Source organism: Henckelia pumila, chromosome 1 (assembly GCF_033568475.1).
Source record: "Henckelia pumila isolate YLH828 chromosome 1, ASM3356847v2, whole genome shotgun sequence".
NCBI classification, from domain to species: Eukaryota; Viridiplantae; Streptophyta; class Magnoliopsida; order Lamiales; family Gesneriaceae; genus Henckelia; species Henckelia pumila.
This window is the reverse complement of record NC_133120.1, coordinates 143,100,307-143,127,747: the sequence shown is the minus strand read 5'-3', so window position 1 is coordinate 143,127,747 and position 27,441 is coordinate 143,100,307.

The window sequence follows — 27,441 nt, the reverse complement described above, 5'->3', positions numbered from 1 at the left end:
TAATCATATGAACCATAAAACCATGTTTTATTACAACAAACTGTAATTACACTGATACATGATAATCAATAGTACAAAGCAAACAACTCAGGATATTCTGCTTGCATACGACTTTCCGTCTCCCAAGTTGCTTCTTCAACTCCTCGGCGCTGCCACTGTACCATCACAAGTGGTATAGTTTTATTACGAAGTACTTTCTCCTTCCTGTCGAGAATCCAAAGTGTTCGTTCAACATATGACAGATCTAGTTCAAGCTGAATGTCAGTAGGCTGGATAATATGTGACTCATCAGCTATATACTATCGAAGTAACGACACGTGAAAAACATCATGTATACTGGAAATATATGACGGTAATGCCAACCGATAAGCAACATCACCGACCTTCTCTAGTATCTGGAAAGACCCAATAAAACGAGGTGATAACTTGTCTTTCAAACCAAACCTCATCACCTTTCTAAAAGGTGACACTCGAAAAAATACATATTCACCAGGCTTGTACTGAAGTGTCCTGCGGTGAATATTCGCATAACTGGCTTGCCAATCTTGAGCAGCTTTGATTCTTTGCTTGATCAAATATACCTTGTCTACAATTTGTTGTACCAATTCTGGACCCTCCACCTTTCGTTCTCTTACCTCATCCCAAAATAATAGAGTACGACATCGTTGTCCATATAATGCCTCGAAGGGTGCCATATCAATACTGCGACGATAATTGTTATTGTAGGCAAATTCAATCAAAGGTAATTGATCCTGCCAATTAAGCCAAAATCCATCGTAGAAGCACGCAACATATCTTCAAGTGTACGTATCGTCCGTTCCGACTGGCCATCAGTCTCCGGATGATATGCATTGCTCAAACTCAGAGTGGTACCCAACGCCTACTGAAAACTACCCCAGAAACATGAGGTAAACTGCGGATCTCTGTAACTGACTATGCTCACCGAAATCCCATGTAATCGCAATATCTCCTGGATGTATAAGCATGTCATGCAATCGTAAGAATACTCCCTATTTTAAGGAATGAAGTGTGCTGATTTAGTCAAACGGTCAATAATGACCTAGATAGCATCACACATACGTGCAGTCATAGGCAAGTGGTTGACAAAATACATAGTCACACGCTCCTACTTCCATTTGGGAATTTCAAGATTATGCAGTAATCCACCTGGTCATCGATGTTCGGCCTTGACCTGTTGACAAACAATACATATAGAAACAAATGTATATACACTCCGCTTCATCCATTTCTACTAGAATCTGGTTCGCAAGTCCTTGTACATTTTCATGCTTCCAGGATGAACTGACAATCGACTCCTCTGATCTTGAGATAGAATATCATTCCTGAGCTCCGCATCATTAGGTACAACCACACGATTCGATAAACATAATAAACCATCTGCCTGATAATGGAATCCAGATGTATTAACTCCATTGGATAGACGTGCCAAACGCTGAGTCTTAACATCAGATATCTGAGCTTATATGATCCTAGAGTACAATGCTGGCTTAGACAGAATAGTATATAAACGAATTACATTTTTTCCTTTCTTGTGCTTGAGTGTGAAACTTAATGAACATCATTCCTGAATCATATGAGATAAATAACTAGTCTGAAGTGCAGAAAGTCTAACCTTCCGACTCAGGGAATCAACAGTAAGATTGGCAGAACTTGGTGTTGGAGAACGGTGTTCAGATCAATCAGAATTGATACCCGGTGCAGCGGAAGTTTTAAAATTTTATATGGAACGATTCCATATCATGGGTATCAAAACTTTACGATTAAATTGTGCGTGTAAAAATTAAATAACAATTAAATTTTTACCTTGAATCTCGAAACGAGATTATGGACACCAACAGATAACTCTGCTCTTGTTGTATATCCCAGGAACTGATGGACGAACAATTCTTCAATCAGGTCCACGAACAGAAGTTTAATCCCTCTGATAGATTGCACTAGAAAATCTATCAGAAGTTTCTACGAAGAGAATTAACGAATTTGATCCGTTAAACCAGACTGCAAATTCGAAATTCACAGGCTGGAATTTTTGAACAGAGAGAGGAGAGGGGGCGGCCACACCTAGAGAGAACAGCTAGGGTTTTCGAAAATTTTGTGACCTCTGTTGTGTAATTTCTATACTGCAATAACTTATTTATAATGTGGGCTGCTAACAGCTTAGGGCCCATTAGTCATAAGTTCAAGCCTGACAAGCAAAGCCCGCATGTTCAGAAATTAATATAAAATTCATCATGACTCCGATTGATAAACCGATTTCACCAATGTGCACAGAAACCATTTCTGCACCTTTTAAAGTCAAGATAAATTTTCTGAATCCGAATTCAGTGGTTTCCAAATATGCCCATCCCTATGTCATTTTAGGAAATCTTACTCCCTCTACTCTTAAATAAGAAGTCCCACTTCTTTATTCACTAAATTTAACTCTTTAAATTTAATTATCTCAACGGGGATTAAAAATCCATTACTTGTGTGACCCTCAATGGTTCAGGGATACAGCTAGCCGTGGGCTCACAACTCCTTGTGACTCGGAACAACAATTTCCGACTTGCCCATCGAATTATGGTAAGAGCGCCTAGCAACATCGCCCCATGATTCCCTAGGTATCACTGATAGTGCCTGCAAGAACCAATATATTTTGGTTAGCGTACAGTACGGTCCCTTCATCCATATATCCCGATCGAATCAACAACTATTGGTAAATCGAGAGTCGTTCGAGATTCGATAACTATGCAATGCATCTTGAAGTCAAATAGTGACATCGCATGTGCTACTAAGAAACCATTTCTTAAAACACATCATGTACTCTGGCCAGAGATTCGTCACACTAATATCTCCTCAGATTGCATAGGATATCCACACTAGCAAGTATGTGGTGAATCCTTGACAACAAAGCATCGACTCCTATATGTGTCGTAACTGTACCCAATCCCGACACCTGATGACCCCAATAGAGTCGGTAAACGAGTCAAAGTACAATACTAGCATATAGAGTCTCAATGATGTTTCAAGTAGTAAGGACTAATGGTGTACAACCAAAACCACGGACTTTATCCACTCGATAAGTAATAACCACTTGGAAAGTTCGGATAGGGTAGTTCGATCATTCATCGTATGAATATCCATTTGCATGCTTTGAACATCTCTATGTTCCATACCAATGAAACGTGGTACTCGGCATCGCAAATGCTAGTCTCAATCTCAAGCGATCCTTATCCTTATTAACGGACGGCTCAATCGACTAGGAACTGTTTAGAATATACAGTGACTATAAGATGTGTTTCATGATAGCCATCCCCATGTGCCACCACATCTTACATACACTATAGTATATTCAAGGTCTTCATCTAAACATCTTATAGTATGTCACAACATAATAATATGATAAAAGATAAAGTAAATGCCATTCTAAAAGTGTAAATTATATTAAAAAAAAGATTGTTTATACATAGTCATAAAAGCCCTTAGCCACAAGTTGGCTCACCGGACACCCACTCTTTCAATCTCCAACTTGCCCTATAGCCAACTAGTCATACTACGCAGTCCCATTGCTTCGCGATGTTTGTGAAATAATGGTCCTGGCAAGGGCTTAGTAAGTGGATCAGCGATATTGTCTGCAGAGGCCACTCTCTCGACAGTGATGTCTCCTCTTTTCACGATCTCCCGGATGATGTGGTATTTCCTTAGTACGTGTTTGGATCTTTGATGAGACCTTGGTTCCTTTGCCTGAGCAACGGCACCCGTGTTGTCACAGTACACCAGGACTGGACCAACAACTTCAGGAATAACGCCCAACTCTTGGACAAAATTCCTCATCCAAACGGCCTTTTTAGAAGCAGCTGATGCCGCAATGTATTCTGCCTCAGTGGTGGAATCCGCTGTGGTGTCCTGCTTGGAACTCTTCCAAGAGACAGCACTGCCATTGAGCATGAATACAAATCCAGAGGTTGACTTCGAGTCATCCACGTCACTTTGGAAGCTAGAGTCGGTATAGCCTTCCAATTTCAGTTCTCTTCCTCCATATACCATGAACATATTCTTAGTCCTTTGTAAGTACTTAAGAATGTCCTTCACGGCTTTCCAATGCATTTGACCGGGATTGGCTTGATATCTGCTCGTGACACTCAGATCAAATGCTACATCCGGTCTGGTAGATATCATCCCATACATGATACTACCTATGGCTGACGCATATGGTACATGTGTCATTTTCTCTATCTCTTCATCAGTCTTGGGACACATGGACTTGGATAGAGAAACTCCATGACACATAGGTAGATGTCCTCTCTTGGACCCATCCATTGAAAACCTTTTCAATATTGTGTCGATGTAGGTTGCTTGAGTGAGTCCTATCATTCTCTTAGATCTATCTCTATAGATCTGTATCCCTAGAATATAGGATGCCTCACCCAAATCCTTCATCGAGAATCTACCTGATAACCATATCTTTGTTGACTGCAACATCCCTACGTCATTCCCAATGAGTAGGATGTCATCAATATAAAGTACTAAGAATGTCACAGCATTCTTAACTACTTTCTTGTACACGCATGGTTCCTCCGGGTTCTTGATGAAACCAAAATCCTTTATTGTTTCATCAAATTTCTGGTTCCAACTTCTTGATGCTTGTTTGAGACCATAGATCGATCTCTGAAGCTTGCATACCTTATGCTCGCTTCCCATGGATGTGTATCCCTCAGGCTGCGTCATATAGATCTCTTCCTTAATGTTTTCATTAAGAAATGCAGTCTTCACATCCATTTGCCATATCTCATAGTCATACTATGCTGCTATGGCAATAAGGATTCTTATGGACTTGAACATTGCGACTGGTGAAAAAGTTTCATCATAGTCAACTCCTTGTCTTTGAGTATAACCTTTCGCCACCAATCGTGCCTTGTAGGTCAATACCTTACCATCAGGCCCAAGCTTTCTCTTGTAGATCCATTTACACCCTATTGGAACAATTCCATCGGGAGGATCTACTAAAGACCAAACTTGGTTTGTATGCATCGAATCTATTTCCGACTGCATAGCTTCAAGCCATAAATTTGAATCCGCATCAGAAATTGCTTCCTTGAAGTTTCTTGGATCACATCCAACGTCGGGTTCATCTTGATCCCCTTCAAGAAGAAGACCATATCGAATAGGAGGTCTAGATGTCCTCTCGGATCTTCTAGGTATAGGCGTGTCCTCTTAAGATTTTTGAGGTATGTGATCATTATTTTGTATTTCGGGTTCTTCTCGAATTTCTTCGAGTTCCATCATCTTGCCTTTCTTATCCAATAAGAACTCCTTCTCCAAGAAGGTGGCATTCCTTGAAACAAACACTTTTGTTTCAGTAGGATGATAGAAATTATATCCGATTGAATTCTTCGGATACCCTACAAAATAACATAAGATGGATCGACCATCCAACTTATCTTCCACTGTCTGCTTCATGTAAGCTGGACATCCCCAAATCCTCAAGTACGAATACTTAGGAGTTTTGCCATTCCATAACTCGTATGGTGTTTTATCCACTGCTTTGGTGTGGACGTTGTTCAACAACAACACCGCTGTTTCAAGCGCGTAGCCCCAAAACGAAGGTGGAAGCTCAGTGAAGCTCATCATGGATCGAACCATGTCCAACAAAGTTCGATTACGACGCTCCGATACACCATTCAGCTGAGGTGTCATAGGAGGAGTCCACTGAGAGAGAATCCCATTCTCTTTCAGATAGTCCAAAAACTCGGTACTTAAGTATTCTCCACCTCGATCCGATCGAAGTGCTTTAATACTTTTACCTAGCTTATTTTCAACTTCAGCCTTGAATTCTTTGAACTTTTCAAATGCTTCAGACTTATATTTCATTAAATATAAATACCCATATCTTGAATAATCATCAGTAAAGGTAATGAAGTAGGTGTGGCCAAATTGAGTACCAATTCTAAATGGACCACAAACATCTGTATGGATCAAATCCAACAGATTTTGACTATGCTCAGGTTTCCCCTTAAAAGGAGATTTAGTCATTTTTCCTTTCAGGCAGGACTCACAAGTAGGTAGAGAGTTAATATCAGACATATCAAACATGCCCTCTCCCACTAGCTTGTTCATCCTCCTTGAGGAAATATGACCTAGCCTAGCATGCCAAAGGTTTGCCGGGTTTTGACTATCGATTTTCCTTTTGTTCGTTGTCACCGGTTTATCAACATAATTTATTGGAACGTCTTTTAATTTTAAGTTATATAGATCGTTTTCAAGTTGTCCATTTCCAATCAAACATTCATTCTTGTAAATATTGCAAATCACATTCACAAAATTACAAGAGAAACCATCTCTATCAAGCATAGAAATAGAAATAATGTTTTTAATCAAGTCTGGAACAAATAAAACATCTCTCAAAAGTAACTTAAAATTGTTCTGCAAAATTAAATAAACGTCTCCCACAGCTTTGGCTTCAACTCTAGAACCATTTCCGAGCCTCAGCTGGGTCTCACCCATTCTAAGCTTGCGACTTCTTGTCATCACCTGCAAATCATTGCAAATGTGAGATCCACATCCGGTATCCAATACCCAAGAAGTAGTATTAAGTGAAACATTTATTTCAATATAAAACATACCCTTTGCAGTTCGCAACTGCTCGAGGTATTCCTTGCAGTTACGTTTCCAATGACCGGGTTTCTTGCAGTGATGACAAACATCCTTGGACTTTTCCATTTTTGAAGCCTTTGTCTTGTTCTTCTTCTCGGGTCCGGTTTTCTTGGATGGGGCAGAACGTTTCTTACCCTTTGTACTTGGCCCCTTCTTAGCAGAAGAAGAGGAGCCCACCAAGAGAACCGATTTATCCTTCTTTAAAGTGGCTTCATAAGTTACAAGCATATTGACCATCTCTTCAAGGGAGGCCTCTATCTTGTTCATATTGAAATTCACCACAAAACCGTCAAACGATGAAGGAAGAGAGAGAAGTAATAAGTCCACATTGAGTTCATGCTCCAATACCAAATCAAGCGTTACCAACTTCTGAATGAGCCAAATCACGCGTATCCCATGATCACGGACCGAAGTCCCTTCACGCATGCGACACGTCATTAACTCTTTTACAGTAGCGAACCTTTCAGCTCTCGATTGAGCCCCAAAAAGTTCCTTGAGTTGTACGTGAATGTCAGCAGCATTCACGGTATCCTCAAATTGCCTCTGGAGTTCATCAGACATCGAAGCTTGCATATAGCATTTGGCCTTGATATCATGGTCCCACCATTTATCAAGTTTGGCCAACTCTTCCGGACTTATATCAGCTGGTGCTTCCTTCGGAGGAGATTTTTCTAACACGTAGAACATCTTCTCCGAGTTCAAGACAATCTTCAACTTACGGAAACATTCCGTATAGTTTGCGCCAGTCAGTTTATTTTGTTCGAGAATAGAGAATAGTGGATTGCGCGAATTCATCTTAATGAAATACTGAAAAGAAACAGACAATAATCAGTGATTGTTTAATTAATTTACTAAGACATAAAATAGGCGAAATTTATTTTATGAATCTCACTCTCACTATTTTAACGATTTCACTACCCTCTAGTGAAAAACGGAAAACTGTTTTTCTTAGTGGGAACATGGAGTCCAATTGACAAACTATGGTCCCGAATAATTTCAGCCAACCATAATTTTCAAAAGGTAGAGCCCAATTGCTTCCAAAGCAACCCCATGTATTTACCTCATGTCCAATAAGGGCCCAATAATATGACGCCGTATATTGTAACATGTCAAGATGACCCATCAATATTAAGTTGTGATAGACGGTCGCCATGTGGATCCCCCAATAATATGAGCCGATTCCATGGGAGTTCCACCCAACTTACAACATGTGTCGATCCAATGTACAACTTTCCGACAAACGGGCCCCCCCAATAATATGAGCCGGACCGTATCCGCGGGTAGCATCTCATACATTGATCGTTGATGGAAGGTAGGAACATTTAAACAATATTTAAATTTCCTTTATTTATCTTGATATCAATTTTAAATCATATTTAAAATGAGGGATTTTAATTTTTAAAATTTGTCTCATCATTTAAAATTTGTATGCTTGCGGGATTCATACAATTTAGTCTAAACATGCATACAACGATAATATCATATATTATATTTTAGGATGATCGATTCCATTACTAATCGACCCGTGGTTGCCAATCACGAGTCTATGTCCAATCCTAGGTAATATGCAGGTATGCAATGCAATCCTATTACATTGAGCTTCCAATTTACATTTCTTCAGTCTTCATTGTCTGCTGGGCCCACCATTTCTTCAAATCTTTGTCTCCCACTAAGTCTAATGTATTTACAATAAATAACTATGAAAAGTAGGGGATACATTTTAAGGGGTGGGAACGGGCCATAAACCAGGCCCACTTTTATTACATATGACAATTCATATTGGGCCATAAACCAGGCCCATTAATAAATCCAACAACAATAAAAACAAATGTAAATTCCCTAACATACACCTACAAAATTGGTCATGGCAATCGATCATCCTTATCCAATAATATTTAATTCAAAATTAATTTATTGGATAACATGCAATGAAAATTAAATTAAAAAGGATAAAATCATATTCCATATATAAAATCTTATTTTACATACAAAATCATATTTTATCTTTTTATCAAATAAAATCATATTTTACATATAAAATTCAATTTTATACATAAAATCATATTTTACTCAATATTTCTATAAGATCATATCTTATCATCAATTGTACCAAAAATAATTAATTTCATAAAATCTGATTTAACGGATAAAATCTATAAATTTTCTAAAAATTCAAATTTATCCAAAAATCAATTTTAAAATTTTCGGACTCGAACAATTCGATCCGACGCCTCGTGGACCAATCAAAAACAATTTTCGATCGGACCAAAAATAGAATTTTAACATATTAAAATTTTAATTAAAAATAAAAAATTAATTTTCCCGGGCCGCCCGGGACGATCCCGGGCAGCCCGCGCCCCAAAAGGGGCTCGGGCCGGGCAGCGATCCAATCGCTACCCGTGTTTGCCCATTAATTTTAAATTTTTTAAATTTTTTTGTTTCAAAAACCAAGGCTTAAAAAAATTTTGTACAATCGATTAATTTAATCGCTTGATCTGAGCAACCTGACTCTGATACCACTGTTGGAGAACGGTGTTCAGATCAATCAGAATTGATACCCGGTGCGGCGGAAGTTTTAAAATTTTATATGGAACGATTTCATATCATGGGTATCAAAACTTTACGATTAAATTGTGCGTGTAAAAATTAAATAACAATTAAATTTTTACCTTGAATCTCGAAATGAGATTATGGACACCAACAGATAACTCTGCTCTTGTTGTATATCCCAGGAACTGATGGACGAACAATTCTTCAATCAGGTCCACGAACAGAAGTTTAATCCCTCTGATAGATTGCACTAGAAAATCTATCAGAAGTTTCTACGAAGAGAATTAACGAATTTGATCCGTTAAACCAGACTGCGAATTCGAAATTCACAGGCTGGAATTTTCGAACAGAGAGAGGAGAGGGGGCGGCCACACCTAGAGAGAACAGCTAGGGTTTTCGAAAATTTTGTGACCTCTGTTGTATAATTTCTGTACTGCAATAACTTATTTATAATGTGGGCTGCTAACAGCTTAGGGCCCATTAGTCATAAGTTCAAGCCTGACAAGCAAAGCCCGCATGTTCAGAAATTAATATAAAATTCATCATGACTCCGATTGATAAACCGATTTCACCAATGTGCACAAAAACCATTTCTGCACCTTTTAAAGTCAAGATAAATTTTCTGAATCCGAATTCAGTGGTTTCCAAAAATGCCCATCCCTATGTCATTTTAGGAAATCTTACTCCCTCTACTCTTAAATAAGAAGTCCCACTTCTTTATTCACTAAATTTAACTCTTTAAATTTAATTATCTCAACGGGGATTAAAAATCCATTACTTGTGTGACCCTCAATGGTTCAGGGATACAGCTAGCCGAGAGCTCACAACTCCTTGTGACTCGGAACAACAATTTCCGACTTGCCCATCGAATCATGGTAAGAGCGCCTAACAACATCGCCCCATGATTCCCTAGGTATCACTGATAGTGCCTGCAAGAACCAATAGATTTTGGTTAGCGTACAGTACGGTCCCTTCATCCATATATCCCGATCGAATCAACAACTATTGGTAAATCAAGAGTCGTTCGAGATTCGATAACTATGCAATGCATCTTGAAGATCAAATAATGACATCGCATGTGCTACTAAGAAACCATTTCTTAAAACACATCATGTACTCTGGCCAGAGATTCGTCACACTAATATCTCCTCAGATTGCATAGGATATCCACACTAGCAAGTATGTGGTGAATCCTTGACAACAAAGCATCGACTCCTATATGTGTCGTAACTGTACCCAATCCCGACACCTGATGACCCCAATAGAGTCGGTAAACAAGTCAAAGTACAATACTAGCATATAGAGTCTCAATGATGTTTCAAGTAGTAAGGACTAATGGTGTACAACCAAAACCACGGACTTTATCCACTCGATAAGTAATAACCACTTGGAAAGTCCGGATAGGGTAGTTCGATCATTCATCGTATGAATATCCATTTGCATGCTTTGAACATCTCTATGTTCCATACCAATGAAACGTGGTACTCGGCATCGCAAATGCTAGTCTCAATCTCAAGCGATCCTTATCCTTATTAACGGACGGCTCAATCGACTAGGAACTGTTTAGAATATACAGTGACTATAAGATGTGTTTCATGATAGCCATCCCCATGTGCCACCACATCTTACATACACTATAGTATATTCAAGGTCTTCATCTAAACATCTTATATTATGTCACAACATAATAATATGATAAAAGATAAAGTAAATGCCATTCTAAAAGTGTAAATTATATTAAACAAAAGATTGTTTATACATAGAGTCATAAAAGCCCTTAGCCACAAGTTGGCTCACCGGGCACCCACTCTTTCACTTGGATGATACTTAATCTCGCAGTCATAATCTTTCAGTAAGTACATCCAGCGTCTCTGTCACATATTCAACTCCGCCAGAGTGAATAAATATTTCAGACTCTTGTGATCCGTAAATATCTCAAACTTCTCGTCATACAAATAATGTCTCCAAATCTTGAACGCAAATACAATGGCGGCCAACTCGAGATCATGCACTGGATAATTCGTCTCATGCATCTTCAGCTGCCGAGAAGCATAGGCAATAACATGTTCACGCTGTGTCAAAACACATCCTAGCCCCTGACCAGAAACATCAGTGTAAACAATATAACCTCCTGATCCAGAAGGCAGAGCTAGCACAGGTGCAGTAATAAGACGTCTTCGAAGCTCGCAAAATGACTTCTCACATTCAAATGACCAAGTGAAGGAAACATCCTTCCGTGTAAGCTGTGTCAAAGGTTTGGCCAACTGTGCAAAATTCTCGATGAACCGATGGTAATAACCAGCTAGACCCAAGAAACTTCGGATCTCAGCAACTGTCATCGGACGAGAGTTCAGCACTGCCTCGATCTTGCTTGGATCCACATATATTCCTTCACTAGAAATCACATGATCGAGAAACACTACTCGATCAAGCCAAAACTCGTACTTTCTCAACTTCACATACAGCTGCTTCTCGTAACATCTGTAAAACAATTCTCAGATGTTGTGCATGCTCATTTCTGTCGTGAGAATAAATAAGGATATCATCAATGAAGACGATTGAAAAATCTATCCAGGTATTCTCGAAATACTTGATTCATCAAATTCATAAAGACTGCCGGTGCATTCGTCAAACTAAATGGCATCACAAAAAATTCATAATGCCCGTATCTGGTTCTAAAAGCAGTATTTAAAATATCCGAGTCTCGTACCCTCATCTGGTGGTATCCGATCTCAGATCTATCTTCGAATAAATAGAAGTACCCTGTAATTGATCGAACAGATCATCAATGCGTGACAACGGATACTTATTCTTGATGGTGACATGGTTCAGCTGCCTGTAATCAATACACAACCGCATCGATCAATCCTTCTTTTTGACAAATAAAACAGGTGCTCCCCATGGAGAAACACTCGGGCGAATATATCCCTTATCCATTAGATCCTGCAACTACTGCTTTAATTCCTTCATCTCTGACGGAGCTAGACCTTAAGGTGCTTGGGATATAGGTGTTGTTCCTGGTACTAGATCAATACCAAATTCAACCTCTCTAACTGGAGGAAAACCAGGAATCTCATCAAGGAATACATCAGGGAACTCATTGACCACAGATAACTGATCAATACCCTGACTACTTATGGACATATCAACTACATATATAGATGAGGTAGCCCTCCCCACCTGACTATAAGACATGACATGCCTTCAGAGCTGACACAAGTGGCATTGGATGTCGTGCTCCCTCACCATAGAAGTACCAGCTATCACCCTCATCCGGATGAAACTGTACCAGATGCTGATAACAATCCATAGTAGCGTGATATAAAGTCAGAAAATCTATTCCCAAAATACAATCAAAATCTTCCATCGCTAGGATAATCAGATTAGCAGACAACACATGACCCACAAACTCCAAAAGGAAACCCATCACTAGACGCTTAGTTACTATCTCCTTCTTCAGTGGAGTAGATACAACTATATCCAGGTCTAATGATACATAAGGTAATCTATGTATCTTAACAAAACAGCTAGAAATAAAGGAATGCGATGCTCCAGTATCAATTAAAACAAGTGCAGGAATACCACATAACAGAAAGATACCTGCCAACATGCAATCGCTTCCCTCTGTAGCCTGCTTCTGAGAAAGAGAAAATATCTGCCCCTGAGTACGTGGGCGAAAACTGGAAGAACTAGGTGGTGCTGGCGGCTGACGTGCATGAGTAGAAGCCTGAGATCCAACCTATGATTGCAATCCACTAGAAGCTCCCATACGAGTAGGACAATCCCTTCGCAGATGCCCTTGCTTGCCGCAGATAAAACAAGAACCAGATGCCTTCTGACATGCTGTTGTAGGATGCTTCACACCACAGTGATTACAACGGTCATTCTTCTTCTTCTTCCCAAAATGGAACATACCTCAAGATCTAGAATAAGTAGTAGTAGAAGAAGACGTAGAACCTGATTGCACAAAAGATTGAGCCCTAGGCCCAAGTAATCCACTAGGATGTCCTGACATCATCAGCTGTGCCTGCCTGTTGTTGTTATCTACTTGACGGCACCGATCAACAAGAGTCTCATATGATATTGGATCATCACAAACAACCACCTGTGAATAAATATCCTGATTGAGTCCTTGCAGAAATATATCATACTTGGACGCATCACTCTCATTGATATGGGGACAATAAGGTAGCAGATCAATGAATCGCTGCTTGTGAGGACCTCGATTCTAATCATCTAATCTCGAATAGTAAAACAATTATCGATAAATAAATGAGCCAAGACAATCATTTTTTTAAATCAAGAACAGTGCTTCGCTCAAGCAGTAATTTCTCGCCGCTCGAGCGAGAAATTTATGCTCGAAAAATGAATAAACACTCGCTCGAGCGGTAGAAAAAAATTCGGCTCAAGCGAGACCATCTCTGGCTCAACTATAAAAATAAATTTTAAACTCGGTCTTTGACATACATCAATTCTAAGAATAATCGAGGTATAAAATACATAGAATACAATAAATTCGACAATAAAATTATTCTTCAAAATATAACCGAGTTCTAAAAGTTATTCGACCCTAAATCAACGCCTCACATATATCATTTGATCCCAAGCTAACCATATCGACTCTGATTAGCTTCTGCACCACCTGTAGTCAAGTGCACATACAAAACAAGACAACGACCGGATAACTCTGGTGAGAATAAAATCCCAGTATAAACGACGTAACAAGAAATATCAAATAATATATCAAAATCATGATATCACAAGAATATTTTCAATGAAAATTAATATGCAATGCATGTGTTTAAAAATCGGGATTATCAAATCGGATAATCAAAGGTGACTCGATACTTCGATTGGGATACCAAGAACAAGATATCGTATCAACTCACCTATGCTCCCGATCGAGGTGGCAATACATTTCTCAATCCTCTAGATTTTGGCGCAATTATAATGAGTATTTGGGCTCTGGGTGTAACGTCCCAATTTCTCTATCGGAGCGTTACTCAAACATATATACTTGAAGATAAAAATTTGACGAAAAATAAACTTTGCGGAAGCATCATCTTCTTTATTAAATAAGCTTATTAAAAGTTCATAATAAAAAAAATAAACATTTAAAATGTTTTGCCAAACATGGCCATCTACTTAAAATTCAAACTTTGTTTTCCCATCAAAACATAATTTTTTTTTTTACAAAACTCATTCATAAGTCTCGCACTCATGCATTGCCTGCTGGACCGACCCTCGGCTCCTCTTCATGCCCGCCCACATAGTCATTAATGAATGCATCTACATCATCGTTACCTGCGCCATTCAAGTATAGTGAGTGTAAAGACTCAGCAAGAAATGCATAAAAACTTTTCATAAAAACTTGAAATTCAAACTTTATAACATAACATAAATACACAGTAAAACTTAGCATCTTAAGTGATGCAATACATGCATCTGTGGCAACAATCGTGTGAGCACATATTTTGGGAAGGCACTTTCGGAGCTCATCCCAAAAATCCAAAACCCAGCATTGAGCACATATTTGGGAAGGCACTCCCGGAGCTCAACCCGGAAATCCAAAACCCTATATCTTTGAGCACGTATTTTGGGAAGGCACTTTCGGAGATCATCTCGAAAATCCAAAACCCTGTATCTTCCGTCTTGTTTTGCCACCACAAATTCACATACAACATCAAATCATTTTCATGCAACATAACATTCATCTTATCATATCATAACGTTTCATATCATCATAAAATCATGCTCGTAAAACTTCTCGTGATCTTAACATGCTTAAAAATTTCAAACCATTTCATGAGAATTTAAGTTTCATAAGAAAGTCACATAACATGCAACACATAACTTGACCGATCCACGTGAGGCATTCCGTCCATCCCGAACATCGAAAACTTGAAAATATTTCCACAAAAATTCTTAAAAATAATTAAAATACATTAAGATATCCAAAACATGATTTTTAGTACCCAAAAACACGTAAATATGGGTGGGAAGTGAGAACAGACGGCGCGAAGCCCGCATGCAGATATGCATAACTTCGGCGCGGGCGCGCTGCCGGTAAAGGAACAGCACGGCCGCGCCATCGCGGCCCTTTCTCCGAAAATTCACTTTTTTCTGCACATTTTTGAAACCCACAATGTTTGGAACACTTTTCAATCAAAATACCTTTCAACATCATAAAAACTTTTAAAATAACACGCACCAATACACAAATAAATTCAAAAGATCTTTCATCAAAAACCTTCCTTTAAACGTTTGCCCAAAAATCTGATTTCTTGCCTTCAAATCATTCAAAACTCAATAAACTTGAATCGAACACATCAGGAATGCTTCACGTATCACAATCAAGCAACATAATCATGAATTTCACAAGGAATATGCATAGATCATAGGGTTTTACCTTGAAAATACATATATTCTTGAATGGGTTTCAAAATCAGTAAAAACTTGCCTGAATTGATTGATTGGAATTAACCTGAGCGATAAGACGATCTAGCCTTGAGAATGAAGAACCCTAGCCCTGGATCGTAGTGTTTGAGCGAGAGAGAACTTGAGAGAAAAATAGAGCGTTCAAATGAGAGAAAAGTGAATTTTGAACGATTAAATTGTTTTGTGACTAATGGGCTCCTAACACGGCCCATTAGTTACAATTAAAAGTCCTTTGAAATTTTGACTCTCTCTCAATTAATAAAATACACTGCATCCATTAACTTTAATTAAAATAATTTTCATAACTCGCTCAAATGCTAGCCTCATCCCTACGACCCAACTTAATTACCAACCTGAAAATTTTTAAAAAAATCACATCACACCACTGTTGGAAAACGCGGCTCTCAGATCAATCACGATTGATACCCGGTGCAGCGGAAGTTTAAAAATTTTGTTATGGAACAATTCCATGGTGTGGGTATCAACCGTTCAACGATTAAATTATTGTGTGTGTAAAATTTAAATAACAGTTATTAAATTTTACCTTCAATCTCGCAACGAGATTACTGGACACCAACAGATTTTATCTGCTCTTGTTGTCTCTCCCTGGAACCGATGAACTCTTTCAATCAGGTCCACGAACAGAGGTTTAATCCCTCTGATAGATTGCACTAGAAAATCTATCAGAAGTTTTCTGCGAAGAGATTACACGAATCTGATTCGTTATTCCTGACCGCGATTCAAAATCACAGACCGGAATTTTCTCGGGCAGAGGGGGAGGGTTCGGCCGATTTGTTGAGAGAGAGGCTAGGGTTCGATTTTTGCTCTGTCTCAAAAATTATGACCTATTGTGTGTAATTTCTGTACGGAAATAACTTATTTATAATGCAGGCCACTAACACCTTAGGGCCCATTAATCATAAGCTGGGGCCTGACAAGCAAAGCCCGCTCGTTCAGAAATTAATATAAAATTCATCGTGACTCCGATTGATGAAACGATTTCACCAATGTGCACAGAAACCATTTCTGCACGTTTTAAAGTCAAAATAAATTTTCCTGAATCCGAATTCAGTGGTTTCCAAAAATGTCCATCCCTATGTCATTTTAGGAAACCCTACTCCCTTACTCTTATTTAAGAAGTCCAACTCCTTAGTTCATTAAATTTAACTCTTTAAATTTAACTATCTCAACGGGGATTAAAACTCCATTACACTGTGTGACCCTCAATGGTTCAGGGATACAGCTAGCCGTGGGCTCACAACTCCTTGTGACTCGGAACAACACTTTCCGACTTGCCCAACGAATCATGGTAAAGCGCCTAGCAACATCGCCCCATGATTCCCTAGGTATCACTGATAGTGCCTACAAGAACCAGTAGATTTTGGTTAGCGTACAGTACGGTCCCTTCATCCATATATCCCGATCGAATCAACAACCATTGGTATATCGAGAGTCGCTCAAGATTCGATAACTATGCAATACATCTTGAAGATCAAATTAGTGACATCGCATGTGCTACTAAGAAACCATTTCTTAAATCACATCAAGTACTCTGGCCAGAGATTTGTCACACTAATATCTCCTCAGATCGCATAGGATATCCACACTCGCAAGTATGTGGTGAATCCTTGACAACAATGCATTGACTCCTATATGTGTCGTAACTGTACCCAATCTCGACACCTGATGACCCCCATAGAGTCGGTAAACGAGTCAAAGCACAGCACTAGCATATAGAGTCTCCATGATGTTTCAAGTCGTAAGGACTAATGGTGTACAACCAAAACCGCGGACTTAATCCACTCGATAAGTGATAACCACTTGGAAAGTCCGGATAGGGTAGTTCGATTATTCATCCTATGAATATCCATTTGCATGCTTCGAACATCTCCATGTTCCCTACCAATGAAACGTGGTACTCCGCATCGCAAATGCTAGTCTCAAACTCGAGCGATCCTTATCCTTATTATCGGACGGCTCAATCGACTAGGAACGGTTTTAGAACATACAGTGACTATAAGATGTATTTCATGATAGACATCTCCATGTTCTACCACATCTTACATACACTATAGTATATTCAAGGTCTTTATCAAAACAACAATAGTATATCACAATATAACAATATGAAGTAATATAAAGTCATTGCCATAAAAGTGTAAATAATATTAAACAAAAGATTGTTTATACAAAGAGTCATCAAAGCCCATAGCCACACAGTTGGCTCACTGGGCACCCACTCTTACAATCTCCCACTTGCCCTATAGCCAACTAGTCATACTACGTAGACCCATTGCTTCGCGATGTTTGTCAAACAATGGTCCTGGCAAGGGCTTAGTAAGCGGATCAGCGATATTGTCTGCAGAGGCCACTCGTTCGACAATGATGTCTCCTCTTTCCACAATCTCCCGGATTATGTGGTATTTCCTCAGTACGTGTTTGGATCTTTGATGAGACCTTGGTTCCTTTGCTTGAGCAACGGCACCCGTGTTGTCACAGTACACCGGGACTGGACCAACAAATTCAGGAATGACGCCCAACTCTTGGACGAACTTCCTCATCCAAACGGCCTCTTTAGCAGCAGCTGATGCTGCAATGTATTCAGCCTCAGTGGTGGAATCCGCTGTGGTGTCCTGCTTGGAACTCTTCCAAGAGACAGCACCGCCATTGAGCATGAACACAAATCCAGAGGTAGACTTCGAGTCATCCACATCACTTTGGAAGCTAGAGTCGGTATAGCCTTCCAGTTTGAGTTCTCGTCCTCCATAAACCATGAACATATTCTTAGTCCTTCGCAAGTACTTAAGAATGTCCTTCACGGCTTTCCAATGCATTTGACCAGGATTAGACTGATATCTGCTCGTGACACTCAGAGCAAATGCTACATCCGGTCTGGTAGATATCATCCCATACATGATACTACCTATAGCTGACGCATATGGTACATGTGTCATATTCTCTATCTCTTCATCAGTCTTGGGACACATAGACTTGGATAGAGAAACTCCATGACACATGGGTAGATGTCCTCTTTTGGACCCATCCATTGAAAACCGTTTCAATATGGTATCGATGTAGGTTGATTGAGTGAGTCCTATCATTCTCTTAGATCTATCTCTATAGATCTGAATCCCAAGAATGTAGGATGCCTCTCCCAAATCCTTCATCGAAAATCTACCTGATAACCATATCTTTGTTGACTGCAACATCCCTACATCATTCCCAATGAGTAGGATGTCATCAACATAAAGTACTAAGAATGTCACCGCATCCTTAACTACTTTCTTGTACACGCAACGTTCCTCCGGGTTCTTGATGAAACCATAATCTTTTATTGTTTCATCAAATTTCTGGTTCCAACTTCTTGATGCTTGTTTTAGACCATAAATTGATCTCTGAAGCTTGCATACCTTATGCTCGCTTCCCATGGATGTGTACCCCTCTGGCTGCTTCATATAGATTTCTTCCTTAATGTCTCCATTAAGAAAAGCAGTCTTCACATCCATTTGCCATATCTCATAGTCATACCATGCAGCTATGGCAATAAGGATTCTTATGGACTTGAACATAGCAACTGGTGAAAAGGTTTCATCATAGTCAACTCCTTGCCTTTGAGTATAACCTTTCGCCACCAATCGCGCCTTGTAGGTCAATACCTTACCATCAGGCCCAAGCTTTCTTTTGTAGATCCATTTACACCCTATTGGAACAATTCCATCGGGAGGATCTACCAAAGACCAAACTTGGTTTGTATGCATCGAATCCAATTCTGACTGCATAGCTTCAAGCCATAAATTCGAATCCGCATCAGAAATTGCTTCCTTGAAGTTTCTTGGATCACATCCAATGTCGGGTTCATCTTGATCCCCTTCAAGAAGAAGACCATATCGAACTGGAGGTCTAGAAGTCCTTTCGGATCTTCTAGGTGCAGGCGTGTCCAGCAATGGTTCCTGAGGTGTAGGATCGTTATTTTGTATTTCGGGTTCTTCTCGAACTTCTTCGAGTTCCATCATCTCGCCTTTCTTATCCAATAAGAACTCCTTCTCCAAGAAGGTGGCATTCCTAGAAACAAACACCTTTGTTTCAGCAGGATAATAGAAATAATATCCGATTGAATTCTTCGGATACCCTACAAAATAACATAAGCTGGATCGACTATCCAACTTATCTCCCACTGTCCGCTTCACGTAAGCAGGACATCCCCAAATCCTCAAGTACGAATACTTAGGAGCTTTGCCATTCCATAACTCGTATGGTGTTTTGTCCACTGCTTTAGTGTGGACGTTGTTCAACAACAATACCGCCGTTTCAAGCGCATAGCCCCAAAACGAAGGTGGAAGCTCAGTGAAGCTCATCATAGATCGAACCATGTCCAACAAAGTTCGATTACGACGCTCCGATACACCATTAAGTTGTGGTGTCATAGGAGGAGTCCACTGAGAGAGAATCCCATTCTCTTTCAGATAGTCCAAAAACTCGGTACTCAAGTATTCTCCACCTCGATCCGATCGAAGTGCTTTAATACTTTTACCTAGCTTGTTTTCTACTTCAGCCCTGAATTCTTTGAACTTTTCAAATGCTTCAGACTTATATTTCATTAAATATAAATACCCATACCTTGAATAATCATCAGTAAAGGTAATGAAGTAGGTGTGGCCATGTTGAGTCCCTACTCTAAATGGACCACAAACATCTGTATGGATCAAATCCAACAGATTCTGACTACGCTCAGGTTTCCCCTTAAAAGGAGATTTAGTCATTTTTCCTTTTAGGCAGGATTCACAAGTAGGTAGAGAGTTAATATCAGACATATCAAACATGCCCTCTCCCACTAGCTTGTTCATCCTCCTTGAGGAAATATGACCTAGTCTAGCGTGCCAAAGGTTTGCCGGGTTTTGACTATCGATTTTCCTTTTGTTTGTTGTCGCCGGTTTGTCAATACAATTCACTGGAACGTCTTTTAGTTTTAAATTGTATAGATCGTTTTCAAGTTGTCCATTTCCAATTAAACATTCATTCTTGTAAATATTGCAAATCCCATTCACAAAATTACAAGAATAACCATCTCTATCAAGCATAGAAATAGAAATAATGTTTTTAATTAAATCTGGCACAAATAAAACATCTCTCAACAATAATTTAAAATCATTCTGCAAAATCAAACAAACATCTCCAATGGCCGTAGCTTCAACTCTGGAACCATTCCCGAGCCTCAGCTGGGTCTCACCCATTCTAAGCCTGCGACTTCTTGTCATCACCTGCAAATCATTGCAAATGTGAGATCCACATCCGGTATCCAATACCCAAGAAGTTGTATTAAGTGACATGTTTATTTCGATATAGAACATACCCTTTGCAGTTCCCAACTGCTCAAGATACTCCTTGCAGTTGCGCTTCCAATGACCCGGCTTCTTGCAGTAATGGCAAACATCCTTGGATTTTCCATTGTTTGAAGCCTTTGTCTTTTGCTTCTTCTCGGGTTCCACCTTTTTGGGTGGGGCAGAACGTTTCTTGCCCTTCATACTTGGCCCCTTCTTAGCAGAAGATGAGGAGCCCACCAAGAAAGCTGGCTTATCCTTCTTAAGTGTGGATTCATATGTAACGAGCATATTGACCATCTCTTCAAGGGTGGCCTCTATCTTGTTCATATTAAAATTTATCACGAATCCATCAAATGAAGAAGGAAGAGATAGAAGCAGCAAGTCCACATTGAGTTCATGCTCCAACACCAAATCAAGGGTCGCTAACTTCTGTATGAGCCAAATCACTCGTACCCCATGATCACGGACCGAAGTCCCTTCACGCATGCGGCACGTCATCAACTCCTTAACAGTAGAGAACCTTTCAGCCCTCGACTGAGCCCCAAAAAGTTCCTTGAGTTGCGTATGAATGTCAGCAGCATTCACCGTGTCCTCAAATCGCCTCTGGAGTTCATCAGACATCGAGGCTTGCATATAGCATTTGGTCTTGATGTCATGGTCACACCATGCATCAAGTTTGGCCAATTCCTCCGGACTTATGTCAGCTGGTGCTTCCTTCGGAGGTGCTTTCTCTAACACGTAGAGCATTTTCTCCGAAGTTAAGACAATCTTCAACTTCCGGAACCATTCCGTATAGTTGGCGCCAGTCAGCTTGTTTTGTTCGAGGATCGAGAATAAAGGATTTCGCGAATTCATTGTATGAAATACTGAAAAGGAAAACAGACATATATCAATGATTGTTTAACAATTTACTAAGACATAAAATAGGCGAATTTAATTTTATGAATCTCACTCCCACTATTTTAACGATTTCACCACCCTCTAGTGAAAACGAGAAACTTTTTCCTTAGTGAGAACATGGAGTCCAATTGACAAACTTATGGTCCCGAATAATATCAGCCAACCATAATTCTCAAAAGGTAGAGCCCAATTGCTTCCAAAGCAACCCCCATGTATTTACCTCATGTCCAATAAGGGCCCAATAATATGACGCCGTTTAAAGTGACATGTCAAGATGACCCATCAATATTAAGTTGTGATGGACGGTCGCCATGTGGATCCCCCAATAATATGAGCCGATCCCATGGGAGTTCCACCCAACTTACAACATTTGTCGATCCAATGTACAGCTTTCCGACGGACGGGCCCCCCCAATAATATGAGCCGGACCGTATCCGCGGGTAGCATCACATACATTGACCGTTGATGGAAGGTAGGAACATTTAAACAATATTTAAATTTCCTTTATTTATCTTGATATAAATTTTAAATCATATTTAAAATGAGGGATTTTATTTATAAAAATATTTGTCTCATCATATTCATTTTATTGCATGCTTGCCGGATTCACGCAATTTATGTCTAAACATGCATACAATCATAATATCAAATATTATATAGGATGATCGATTCCATTTCTAATTGACCCGTGGTTGCCAATCACGGGTCTTAGTCCAATCCTAGGTAATATGCAGTATGCAAATGCAATCCTATTACATATGCTTCCAATTTACATTTCTTCAGTCTTCATTGTCTGCTGGGCCCACCATCTTCAAATCTTGATCTCCCACTAAATCTAATGTATTTACAATAAATAACAATGACAAGGGGATACATTTTTAGGGGGTGGGAACGGGCTATAAACCAAGCCCACTTTTATTACATATGACATTCATATCGGGCCATAAACCAGGCCCATTAATAAAACCAACAATAATAAAGACAAAATGTAAATTCCTAACATACACCTACAAAATTGGTCATGGCAATCGATCATCCTTATCCAATAACATTTAATTCAAAATTAATTTATTGGATAACATGCTGTGGCAATTCAAATTTAAACAAGATAAAATCATATTTTATATATAAAATCTCATTTCACATATAAAATCATATTTTATCTCTATATCAAATAAAATCATATTTTATCTATAAAATCCAATTTTACAAATAAAATCATATTTTACTTAATATATCATAAGATCATATCTTATCATCAATTGTACCAAAATAATTGATTTCAAAATTCAATTTACGAATAAAATATTAAAATTTTCCAAAAATTCAAATTTATCCAAAATCAATTTTAAAATTTACGGACTCGAACAATTCGATCCGAAATCTCGTGAACCAATCAAAAACAATTTTTGACCGGACCAAAAATAAAATTTTAACACATTAAAATTAATTTTAAATAAAAATAATAATTTTTCCCGCGGGCCGCCCGGGACACTCCCGGGCCGGCCCGCACCCGGGGCGCGGGCCGGGGGCAGCCCGGCTGCCCCCTTAGGGCAGCGCCTGGCGCCGCCCCTGGGCGGCGCCGAGCGCCGCCCCTGGGCAGCGCCGAGCGCTGCCCTGGGCGGCGCCGTGCGCCCCGCCGCCCGGGGCAGCAACAATTGCTGCCCCACCGGGCAGCGATCCAATCGCTGCCCGGGTTTTGCCCCGAAAAATTTTTTTTTTTTTTATTTAAAAATATTTATTTTGTTTCAAAAACCGAGACTCAAAAATTTTGTACAATTGATTAATTTAATCGTTTGATCTGAGCAACCTGGCTCTGATACCACTGTTGGAAAACGCGGCTCTCAGATCAATCACGATTGATACCCGGTGCAGCGGAAGTTTAAAAATTTTGTTATGGAACAATTCCATGGTGTGGGTATCAACCGTTCAACGATTAAATTATTGTGTGTGTAAAATTTAAATAACAGTTATTAAATTTTACCTTCAATCTCGCAACGAGATTACTGGACACCAACAGATTTTATCTGCTCTTGTTGTCTCTCCCTGGAACCGATGAACTCTTTCAATCAGGTCCACGAACAGAGGTTTAATCCCTCTGATAGATTGCACTAGAAAATCTATCAGAAGTTTTCTGCGAAGAGATTACACGAATCTGATTCGTTATTCCTGACCGCGATTCAAAATCACAGACCGGAATTTTCTCGGGCAGAGGGGGAGGGTTCGGCCGATTTGTTGAGAGAGAGGCTAGGGTTCGATTTTTGCTCTGTCTCAAAAATTATGACCTATTGTGTGTAATTTTTGTACTGAAATAACTTATTTATAATGCAGGCCACTAACACCTTAGGGCCCATTAATCATAAGCTGGGGCCTGACAAGCAAAGCCCGCTCGTTCAGAAATTAATATAAAATTCATCGTGACTCCGATTGATGAAACGATTTCACCAATGTGCACAGAAACCATTTCTGCACGTTTTAAAGTCAAAATAAATTTTCCTGAATCCGAATTCAGTGGTTTCCAAAAATGTCCATCCCTATGTCATTTTAGGAAACCCTACTCCCTTACTCTTATTTAAGAAGTCCAACTCCTTAGTTCATTAAATTTAACTCTTTAAATTTAACTATCTCAACGGGGATTAAAACTCCATTACACTGTGTGACCCTCAATGGTTCAGGGATACAGCTAGCCGTGGGCTCACAACTCCTTGTGACTCGGAACAACACTTTCCGACTTGCCCAACGAATCATGGTAAAGCGCCTAGCAACATCGCCCCATGATTCCCTAGGTATCACTGATAGTGCCTACAAGAACCAGTAGATTTTGGTTAGCGTACAGTACGGTCCCTTCATCCATATATCCCGATCGAATCAACAACCATTGGTATATCGAGAGTCGCTCAAGATTCGATAACTATGCAATACATCTTGAAGATCAAATTAGTGACATCGCATGTGCTACTAAGAAACCATTTCTTAAATCACATCAAGTACTCTGGCCAGAGATTTGTCACACTAATATCTCCTCAGATCGCATAGGATATCCACACTCGCAAGTATGTGGTGAATCCTTGACAACAATGCATTGACTCCTATATGTGTCGTAACTGTACCCAATCTCGACACCTGATGACCCCCATAGAGTCGGTAAACGAGTCAAAGCACAGCACTAGCATATAGAGTCTCCATGATGTTTCAAGTCGTAAGGACTAATGGTGTACAACCAAAACCGCGGACTTAATCCACTCGATAAGTGATAATCACTTGGAAAGTCCGGATAGGGTAGTTCGATTATTCATCCTATGAATATCCATTTGCATGCTTCGAACATCTCCATGTTCCCTACCAATGAAACGTGGTACTCCGCATCGCAAATGCTAGTCTCAAACTCGAGCGATCCTTATCCTTATTATCGGACGGCTCAATCGACTAGGAACGGTTTTAGAACATACAGTGACTATAAGATGTATTTCATGATAGACATCTCCATGTTCTACCACATCTTACATACACTATAGTATATTCAAGGTCTTTATCAAAACAACAATAGTATATCACAATATAACAATATGAAGTAATATAAAGTCATTGCCATAAAAGTGTAAATAATATTAAACAAAAGATTGTTTATACAAAGAGTCATCAAAGCCCATAGCCACACAGTTGGCTCACTGGGCACCCACTCTTACAACCACATAAAATTTTAGGCATTAAAATCTAACACATACTTAAACATAACAATTAAATTTTCTAAATAGCTGGCATTAAATCACATAATTTAATTAATTTAACGTGATTAAGCTAGTGGACTTTTTGGACCTTACACTAGGAGAACTCAACAACCCAGGCCACTCAAATATAGCTCCCAAAACGTCTAATTCGCAACTGGGAAACTCAGCCCTTTTAAAAATCAAGGATTTAGGCTCAAGATGAATGCATATGATTCAGATGCAATTAAATCAAATAAAAATAACAAATCTCTTTATTCAGACATCAAAATATCTTAGAAGTCATCTCATTCAATTCATATATTCAAAATCATGAACATAATATCAAAAATCATTGAAGTAATTCAAATAAGCAAACTCATGCTTTTCGAATCGAATATATGCATCACTTACTTCAAACAAATTCGTATATGAAAATTCATGTATTTCAGATAATATCGAAAATCAAACAATTCAAATAATAGCATATAATCATACAAGTATGTGATTTTCACGGGAACTTGAGAATCTCAATCTCTCTCGAGTATTCATTCCCTTCGAAGTCCATATCAGTTCATACATTTATCTCGTCGCCGAATTACTCAAATCTGCTTTAGCTCAAATCTTCCAATTCTGTAAAAGCTCAAATTCCTAGACTGCTGATTTATGCCTTTAAATATCCTCAACTGGCTTTCAATCTGCGAGAAATCACATAATGGTCAAAAGTCAACCCTAGTCAAACTTTGACAGATAATTCGCAAATTTTATTGAGTTCTCACCGCTAAACGACTTTGAATCTCAACTCAAAACTTGGATATTTGGATCTATCACGTCGAGACGATAAAAAATGGGTAACACGTTGATGGTCGCCATAAAATCGTGGAAGACGGCGGCGATGCGGCGACGATGAGTAAACGAGGTCAGAATTTCACAAAAATTGGCAGGCTTGTGGAGCTCGATGAGAAAATCTAAACCATCTAAGCCACGCCAAGAACGGATGTACTACGCGCCATAAATATGCAATTTACAGTCCGATTCCGGCAAGTTCACCATCTCCGATCTGCGCAAAACCCGCCTGTTCTTTCTCACTTTCCTGGCGATCCAACCATCCGATCTTTGATTTTTTGGTATCAATAGACTTTTCTTGATCTTAGCTACAAGATGACCGTTCGGATTTTCAATCGGAGATCTGACAAATGGCCGACGAAGCCAAACGTGGCGCTGCTATAGTACCGGTCTGGAAATTCGAAAATTGGGGCAAAATTCTATACTCTATGTTTTATTTTTTTGATGTTCCAGCGCGTGTTTTTATATTTATAGTAACCCGATATTTTAGGGTCTCGGAATAATTTATTTGATATTCAACTGGTAAAAATTACTCCTAAATCTGATATTTTCCGGTACACACTCAACATCTATTAACATCAGTTTTTGAAATTATTGACTTTGACCAGTCAATTGGACTCATAATTTTTCCAAATTAATTACTAAGTCCAACTTAGACTCTGACCAGTCATCTCAGTAAATATTTTTCCAAATTAAATTATCTGGCATAAATAATTATTATAATTCCAATAATACAATAATTATCTCAAAGTATCAAAATTTACCAGATATCCGGAAATAGTCAAACTCATTGATTAATTGACACGTGTATTTTGTAAATACACTCTATAATCTCATTATCAATAATAATTATTTCATCAACTCAATAATGATTTCAATTGCTAATTAATTCGGTAATTAATTTTTGGGGCATTACAATTCTCCCCCTCTAAGAATTGATTTCGTCCTCGAAATCGCATACAATCTGAGCACATCTCAATCTTATCTCAATAAAGAGATTTGAATATCTCTATCTCATATCCTGTTCTATC